We start from the raw sequence: 9,942 nt of genomic DNA, 5'->3' as shown, positions 1-9,942 counted from the left end.
CTTATACTACGGTTACCACGATCAGATAATATTTTTATAGGGATCCGTCGGGTTTTTGTACTTAAATTGCTATTGTGAGTAGGATTATTTCTTTCGCATCTTATCCAACGCCTCTCTTGCTGGTTCCAAAACATCATATTAAATCCGGTAATGGAGGCTTGAGCCGTTGATTGCCTTCTAATGCCCTTATTAATGAAGCTATTAGAAAGAGAGCAAGAGAGTCAGAGAGAGAGAGACAGACAGACAGAGAGAGAGAGAGAGAGAGAGAGCTTGTGTGAATTAGGCTACCTTTGTGCGTATCTAAACAGTGCTGTTATTACCTCGCTAGTCAGAAATGTTGTGTAGCCTTTAAAGTTGCTACACTATATAAGTTAACTGATAAAATTGTCAGGGCATCGCTGACAACACCCTTTTGTTCGAACTGTGTGACCATTATTACAGTTAACTATGTGAAGTGATACAAGATATCATCTAATGTTCATTTATGTTTATTTCATGCTTTAACTACAGTAGTAAATATGAAAAGATGATCGGTTCATGTGCCGCTTGAACTGAGGCACTAATGTTATATATTATGACACATTAAGAGCTACCAAACGGTATTCATTGTTTGTCATTTTGTAATTGTAATTGTCATATTGTAATATTTCACAATATTTTTATTTTACTCTATTTTTATCAAATAAATACAGCAAGAGAGTAGAAAAGACTTCCTTAAAAAAGATAAAAAAAAAATCTTACCACACCGAAATTTGTTTGTACAAATGAGGATGTCCCTAGATGCAAATTTGCTCGAATGTAGCTCAATCCTGGGAACAAATTTGTCCCCAAAGTATAAATAAACTCCCACAGACATGTCTTGAACACACTTTCATACACACACACACACACACACACACACAATCCTGGAACCATATGGAACATTCTGTGCTGTCTGTTATAACTTATTTTAAGAGTTGAGCAAGGTATAAAAACTTGTGTTTGTGTGTGTGTAAACTAGAGTGCTGTGAATAATGAGAAGGCACATATTTGTGTGTGTATGCGTGTGTGTGTGTGTGTGTGTGTGTGTGTGTGTGACAGAAAGAAAGAGGGAAGGACTGCTTGACTGCTCTAATCCCTTCATTCCTTTTGTTTGCCACTGCAGATAGAGTTCAGATGTTTCTTCTCATTTGTCTTGGAGCTGAGCATAATCTGTCTCTCAAGTGTTATTCGGTCTCAGCTCATCTCTGGATCACAGAACTCTGAGCTCCTCCCCTCTCGAATGCTGTCAGATCACTACAGCACGAAGTTAGTCTCTTACACAACCCTCATCGCTACTTAACTTTACCATCTCATCACCCTGCTATCAATCAACACACCTCTTTTTCTCTCTGACCTCCTAGAGGAACATTTTATTGCCCAGAGATTGCTCATTTATAGCTCTGGAGACTTAACTTGGTTCTGTTTTACTTAAGTATCAACTTTGTCTCAGATGTTTCTCCACAATCGCCTTCTTGACATAAAGAGGAATAAATCAATGTGAAGAGCAGCTAAGATCTTTGGGGTGGCTCTGATTTTTGAAATATGACTTATGGTTGCAGAATTTCATGAGATTTAGTCCAAAGTCCACATCTGATCTCATTTAATCTCATTGCTATCTGAGTGAAACAGATGATATACAAGATCCCTTTTTTCTTCTTATTTATTTATTTATTTATTTATTTAAGTACACTTTAAGACTGGCAAGAGCGGAATCCAAATCTTCAGTACTTATCCTACTTGATCTGTCCGCTGCTTTTGACACGGTTAACGACCAGATCCTCCAATCAACCCTACTGGCAAAAGGCGTCTCAGGAACCACACTTCAATGGTTTGAGTCTTACCAATCAGATAGGTCCTTCAAAGTATCTTGGAGAGGTGAGGTGTCCAAGTCACAACATCTAACTATTGGGGTGCCTCAGGGCTCAGTTCTTGGACCACTTCTCTTCTCCGTCTACATGGCATCATTAGGTTCTGTCATTCAGAAACATGGCTTTTCATACCACTGCTATGCTGATGACACTCAACTCTACCTCTCATTCAATCCTGATGATCCAATGGTAGCTATTCACATCTCAGCTTGTCTAACAGACATTTCTTCCTGGATGATGGACCATCACCTTCAACTCAACCTTGCCAAGATAGAACTGCTTGTGATTCCAGCAAACCCATCATTTCATCACAATTTCACCATCAAGTTAGGCGCATCAACCATAACTCCTTAAAAAACAGCTAGAAGCCTTGGAGTTATGATTGATGATCAGCTGACTTTCCCAGACCACATTGCTAAAACTGTCGGATCCTGCAGATTTGCTTTATTCAACATCAAGAAGACCAGGCCCTTTCTTTTGGAACATGCTGCACAACTCCTTGTTCAAGCTCTTGTTCTGTCCAGGCTGGACTATTGCAATGCCCTCTTGGCAGGTCTTCCAGCCAATTCTATCAAACCTTTACAATTAATTCAGAACGCAGCAGCAAGATTAATTTTTAATGAGCCAAAAAGAATACGTCACACCTCTGTTTATCAAGGCATTGATGTTTGCCTACAAAACTACCACTGGCTCTGCACCCATTTACCTAAATTCGTTACTTCAGACTTATGTGCCCTCTAGAAGCTTGCGTTCTGCAAGTGAACGTCGCTTGATTGTGCCATCCCAAAGAAGCACAAAGTCACTTTTACGGACTTTTAAATTAAATGTTCCCTCCTGGTGGAATGACCTCCCCAACTCAATCCGGACAGCTGAGTCCTTAGCCATCTTCAAGAATCGGCTTAAAACCCATCTCTTCCATCTTTATTTGACCCTCTAACTTTAACAATCACTATTCTAATTCTATTCTTTAAAAAATCTAACTACCTTTCTAATCTTTTTGTATTCTATTTTATTTTCATTAATTATGCAATTGTATGTGTGTGTGTGTGTATGTGTAAAGACCTCTAACCCTAGCTTGCTCTATTCTTTTTTTTTATTCTATCTGTTTTCTTTTTATTTATTATATTAGTTAAAATCCCATGCTATGTGTACTGTGTTAACCTAACTGAGACTTGTTATAGCACTTATATATCATTGCTTTTTTTGTTGTTTTTGATTGCTTTCACTGCTTTCACTTTTCATTTTTCACTGAGTTTTTCTTCTTTCTCAATCCCTTTGAATGTTATTGCTAGATTTCATGTGCTTTTCTTTAAGTTTTTCTGTAGGAGAAAAATCACTTCCAGAGACAAAATTGATTGATTGCTCATGTTTCATTAATTTAAAGATCAATAACATTGCAGATGTTTCTCCTAAAGTCCTATTCAGAGACCAAAGAAGAATTGGATAAGAATTATTAAGTTCTTACTGAAACTTTTTATCACAGACTTTCTTGGAAAATCTGAGTAGAAACATGTCATTATGACAGAAGAAAAATCAGAGAAGCAGGAAAAAAGAGCTGAAAAAAGAAGCCGGAGAAACAACTTGAAGAAACAACTAAAGACTAAAAGAGCTGATGATTTTTTGCGGGTGGGATCCGATGGGGTGATCTCTCCGTCAAACCTCAGTGTGCAGTCATTCTCTCCTAAGACTCTTTCTACCTCACAGGCCTTTAGCTCCTCGCAAGAGCCGCAGGAACTCCGAGAGCCATAAACCTCGACATTGATTAGATGAGTCTGTGCGGCGGAGGGGAGATTGTTTCCTGATGGGCGGCAGAATCAACCAGGAGGGGCCGGCAAACCGGGGACACAGCAGCATCCTGAGCTGCCCTTTGATGTGCCTGATGAATGCGGATCAACAGGGAGTCCGAGAGAGAGAGAGACAGGCAGGGAGAGCTCTACCTGCTGGGGATCTCTAAAGGATTGATTCCCTGTCGCTGCTGCCTGGATGGTCGGAAAGAAAAAGGAAAAGCAATAGAGAAAAAGTGAGCTTAAAAGAACCAACAAAGGCCGGCCACTTAGCAGAGTTCACTGCTGTGCTCCAGCTTCTAGAAAATGCGCTCTTTCTGTTGGTGTCACCAGGTGAACAGAGAGCATGCTGGGAGCCGCAAACATGTAAAGGAGTCTTTCAACGCCACACAATTACAAAGAGAGGATTTGTATTGAGTGAATTGTGGTGGTCTGTATTTGTTTTTCTGAAAGATATCACTTATCTATCTGTGTGCAGAGGTGAATGCTGAGTGGAGGTCGGGATACTTGAGCGGAGGTCACACTCGCTGGACTCTTGGGTTCATCTCGAAGAAGTGTCATGAGGGTAAAAAATAAAAATAAAAAAATAAACTTTCTCTCTATATAGAACAGTTTAAGTACGGAACTGCTGTCGCCTGTGAATAATCATCAGACAAATGTCGTTTTGATTTGGTAGCCCATTACTGACATTTATTTATATGCTGGTAATTTTAATAACCTCACTTTCAGTGGCTCTCTTTCTCTTGTCTGACTCTCCTTGCACTTCTGTCTCCATCTGTTGGTCACTTTTTGCATCCCTTCAACTGAAATTCACACTGCAAAGTTCATCATTTTTTTCTAAAGAAAAGAATGTCCTATCTGCTTTAGAGCTGAAACACAATGGTTACATAATTGATTCATTTTCCAGGTATTGAACAGAACCAGCATTACACTGATTCAGGCTGAATAACTGCACAATTTTTTACCTGCTTATCGCTGAATTGAACTTGTTTCATAATTGATTAATTTTGTTATAGATCTGATCTGAATCGGCACCGACTTGAGTTGAAAACATATATACTTTTACAAGGTAGCAATTTCATGTAAATTTGTACAATGTAAATCGTATGAGATCTTCTGATCAAATCTCTTTTGCTTGTATTGAAGTATTGGACACTGCACCATCGTTGACATCAGATAATTACTCCATCGGCTGGTAACACTTTAGAATACAGGAACACATGTGTAATGCGATACTAGCACTCTAGTAACTACTATTAACTAACAAGAAACTTTGGGTAAAGAACTATCAGTAATAGTGCTTCCATAGTAGTTTATTATTAGCTAATAAGTAACTTTTTTCATATCTCCCAGAGAACAAACTACTACAGTATTCTACAGTGTTACCTAACCCATCAGCTTCTTGCATATCTTGTGCCAAAACTGCTGTTGCATTTAATATTCAAGCTTCCTGCAAAGCAGTCTTCAGTTCCAAATATCCTGCAGGTAAAAACATGTAGTTTATATACTGCAGCAACATGTAGTGCCGAGAAACCTTTGATGGAGCAAAACATGAAAAATCCCCTCAGAGGGAGAAACCAGGATCAAGGCTGGTGTTCTTACATGCAGGTCACGGTGCTCCATAAAGAGAAAGGAATCTGCCGTTCTCACTAACACAGAGAGAGGTAGTGAAAGATGAAGAGAGAGAGAGAGAGAGAGAGATCTTATGCTCTAATAACTAAGGCACATCAGGCTCAACGCTGAAAGCCAAGCATGTTGATTGAGGTGGACAGGTAGTTTCAAGGCCTCTGATAAGAAACAGTGTTCCTGGCAGGTAAAAATAGCATGTCTATGTGTGTGTGTGTGTGTGTGTGTGTGTGTGTGTGTGTGTGAAAGTGTGTGTGTGTGTGAGAGAGAGAGAGAGAGAGAGAGAGAGAAAGAAAGAGAGATTCCACGAGCATATATGGCTCCGTCGTCTAGTGAGCTGCCACACTAGACAGAATTTTAAGGCATCATTAAGGAATACTGTATCTGTGTGCGTTTACCGACAGCAATGTACTAAAAATGGAAAAGGGTTTCCTTTGCGTTTTTGAAGTTTTTGAAGTGTCAATGTTTTTCAAAACAATTTCTATCCACAAAAATGACTAAAATGCTGCATAATGCGTGCCAGGCCAGTTGCTGGGGTCTTCGCACATACCTATAAACTGAACACATAACATGCATGTGCACGACGTCACAGTTTACACTAATTTGCATTTTTGTAGTTTAGATAGTCAATAACATCATCGTTTTCAAAAGCTTTCACAAATTTCAAAAGCTCCAGAAATGCTGTTGTTGTGTAAATGACTGCCTGCATAAAATGTCTAGGTTTCCAGTTTTTAGTTGAAAACAGTGTGGCATAAAAGCTCTTCTAAACACTCTTATAAAAAGTAGGCAGCATAATTAAACTGCATAATTAAACTTAATTCTCAATCTTTCTTGAAGCTTGCAAGCCTATAATGTGATGCAACAAAGATCATAAAAAAATATTATTTGTATTCCATTGCAAAAAGGTCATAATCAATTAAAAACTGATTATTTTATCATATGAATTACCATTAAAGATGTGAAGTTTGTAAGTTTTATATATTTGAAAGAAGTCTCAGCAAAGCTGCATTTATTTGATAAAAAATACAGTAAAAACATTAAAACTCTGAAATATTCAATATTTTGCTTATTTAAATGTAATGCATTTCATTATGCAAAACTGAATTTTCAGCATATTTACTTCAATCTTCAGTGTCACATGATTTAAGCAATGGTTTTGTGAAAACCAAGATACTTTTCCTTTTTTTTTTTTTTTTTTTTTTTTTTTTTTGCCAGGATTCTATTTTTGCAATATAAGGTCCTATTTTATCAAGAAAAGCCCTTAGAAGGCAGCTTCCCATGTAGACATCAGACAACAAGGCCTGCCACTAGGTTTTGAAACAGACTCTTTTGTGTTTAAGCTCAGTTTGATTTTCACTTAAACTAGAAGATCCTTGGATATTTTTTTCCCAAACCTCATGAGAAAAAGATTGTAAAGTGTTATTTCTAGAGCAAAGTGGCTAAAATGTGCTAGAATAAGCGATCGCCTTAGCAAACATCCACCCCATCGTTCACAACTCATTCACCTTCTATGAGCTGTGAAATGCATCCTCAACATTAAAGGACAGCAATCTTTTTCCTTTTCAACCTGTAAAAGCCGTAGCCCTCTCGTTCCCCCAGTTCTCTCTCTCTGTTGTGCTCTAAGGAGCTTTTCCGTCTCACTGGTTTGTATTTTTTCTTTTAATAAAACGCAGTCAGCAGACAGCTTGACTGCCAACTTCAATGCATCTCTCAACAGGGACTGGGTCACATGATGCACTTCAAGGACTCCTGATTGGCTCTTGGCAGTTTCCATGGATACAGGTTTTGGTGCACCTTCCTGGGAAAATGTAAACAGTGAGGAGACACAAGAGGATTGACAGAAACTGTTTTCTAATCCCTTCCTTCATTTTAATGGTGGTGTTATAGAGAGACTCTGTGGAAGAGAGGTTAACACACTCTTTACATGCTGCTTCAGCTCTTTTTTCATTATTTAATCATCTTGAAATAATAGTTAAAAAAAAAAAAATGTTTAATGAACATGTTCATGAGCTGTACCAAAGCCATTTTCGGGGTTCACAAACATCAGCACCAGGAATTTTTATCCCTTTAGATTTGTGAAAATCATGAGCAGATAGTTTCTCTGTTTGACTGTATCCTATGGAATCAATTTCAGTAGTAAAAAAAAAAAAAAAAGAAGGAAGTGACTTTTTAATTTACTTTTTATTCAACATTTCCTCGGAATTCAGTTTTTCCTTTTTTTTTCCAGAATATTTTTTCCACAAGCAAAAAATAATATAAAAATAATAATAATAATAAATAAACAAATAAAAACTATTCACAGCCAAATACATAAACATATAAAAACAGACAGAACTGTGAGATGAAAATTATGTTTGAATTATAATTCAGAGTTTATTTCTCTCAGAATTGCATTTTAAAAAAAAAAATTGCCACAGCTTCCAAGCATCAGCCAAAGACACATGATGTGTTAAAAAGATAAAAATAAAAAATAAAAAAAGACTTTCCCCCTGACAGATTCCCACAGGAATACTAAATTCTGATTGGTCAAATCGTCAGCTTTATTTTGTTGTTTTGACAGAGTCATTCAACAGAACAGCAACACTTCTTGTTCCTCTGAGGATTAAATCTGGATCTTGTGATGTGCTACATTTCTGATGCATATTCATTCAACCATGAGATCCCATGCTAAAGCTAATTCTGTTGTTTTCTGTTTCTGTTATTGTTAATGTTATCATGAAATCTGTAACCTGGAAGCCCATTTTTGGGAATTCAGATTATCATCCGGAAGACGTTAAGCATTACCATGGGACACAGATTAAAGGTCAGTGATGCGTGAAGGGTGAGGAGAGGAGAGTGGACACCGAATGAAAGGAAGGACAGGAGGCTGGTCTGTGTGTGTGTGTGTGTGTGTGTTCGTGGCTCTCTCTCATTACTGTCATTAGGAAGAGCTGCATCGTCTTAAGCGGTCCGCTGAGCTCCTGTTGAGTGAGGGAGACCCATTTATAACTCATTATGATAAAGTGCTAAAAATATCTGAGCTGGGAGCTCGGCTCCCTCATATTCTCATTTCCTCTCTTAATACTTTTGTAATATACTGAATGTGACTAGCTCTTAAACAGACAGCATAGAAAAATGTCACAATTTGCATACTTGAAAGTGTGTCAATTATTCCTAAAAAGTATTTCGACACCTAAATGCCTTAATGTCAAATTTAAATCAAAGCAAACAGCATCGGCAAAACAAAGTGTTTTCTCAGAACTGACCTCACTTAGGATCATACATCTTTGTGAAAGCTTTGACATTTAAAAAATAAAAAAAGACCATTTCCATTGTGCAAGTAGTTGTAAGTAATAATAGTGTTACTTTACTATAATTAAAGTAGCATACAAAATTCAATATATATATATATATATATATATATATATATATATATATATATATATATATATATATATATATATATATATATATATATATATATATAGGTAATTTTAGTCACTGTGTTATTTGTTTTTGTCATTTTAACCTCTATGTGTATGTATTGTTTAAATGTTTATTTCAGTTTAGTTGTATTTATTTTAGTACAACAGGTTAAACTATCTGAAATGAAAACTAAGCGAAAAAAAAAGTTTTTAGTTAACATTTAGTTTTTTTTTTATTTAGTTTTACTATACTATAAAAACCAGGATACACACGAATACCAGAAATAATGCACTTTTGGCATCCAGTTTTCTATATTCAGAAGCTGTTTTATAGATGTTTTTGATCTATGCACTCGACTTTGTTACATATAAGGTATTTACCTTTGTAGATCTGAATAAGTTCATACCATCAACAAAGCAAATGTGTGGTTTATGGAAAACTGTAACTCATAAAGCATTATCACGTTCTGTATTTTTATAAAAAAAGCCTCCAGCCCATTGTCTTGTCAAATCTGCTGTGATTAAGTTTTCGGCTCTAAATTTATAATACGTAACAGTCACTAAAACTTGCCATTTGCAGCAGCAGCAGCAGCAGCAGGTCCTGTGGAAAATTCTGACTCCAAAACCTTAAAAGGTGAAAGCAATACAGCCACAGGACAGGAACTTTTCCACATGCTTTCCTTCCTGACCTTTCATTATACAAGAGCTGGAGGCTGCTTCTATTCTCAGCATAATACATAATCAGGTGAACAATCTTGTCATTATTATTTTTTTTTCTTCTTAAAGAAACAGACTTTAAATCTCTGAGCTCCATACTGGGATCTAATGTGTTGGATTTTTTGTATTTTCAAAGCATTTTTGGAGGGTATGATTGTAGATCAACTTTTTGTTATGAAAGGGAATCTGGGTTTAATGTCAAACTTTAATGAACAATGTTTGCTCAATATAAAATTATATGTGGATTGTTTTGGCAGTATTGACTTAAAAACTGAGGTGCATAGGCTAAGAACAATGAGGCCGAATAAAAACCAAAGATTAAATCCAGGATTTGGTGATAATATAGCATAGTGAGAGATTTACAAGCAATTTGTGTATGAGCAGTTATCTTTTTTCGGGAACACCACAAATGTAAGAAGGTGGAGGGTGGGGTCCTAAAAAAGTACAAATATAACACTTTTTTCATGTAGAAGCTGTTATTCCTGTGAGCAAAGTCAGCAATTTTAGTCCAGTTGATCGCAA

General features: G+C 36.7%; 1 pseudogene; it reads left to right on the top strand.

The window, feature by feature from the left end:
• The first annotated feature begins 1,766 nt into the window (after window positions 1–1,766).
• On the top strand, window positions 1,767–2,828 carry LOC127971463 (uncharacterized; annotated as a pseudogene).
• Window positions 2,829–9,942: the final 7,114 nt, after the last annotated feature.

Source organism: Carassius gibelio, chromosome B14, assembly GCF_023724105.1.
Source record: "Carassius gibelio isolate Cgi1373 ecotype wild population from Czech Republic chromosome B14, carGib1.2-hapl.c, whole genome shotgun sequence".
Lineage (NCBI taxonomy): Eukaryota > Metazoa > Chordata > Actinopteri > Cypriniformes > Cyprinidae > Carassius > Carassius gibelio.
This window is presented reverse-complemented; position numbering and strand designations above follow the sequence as displayed.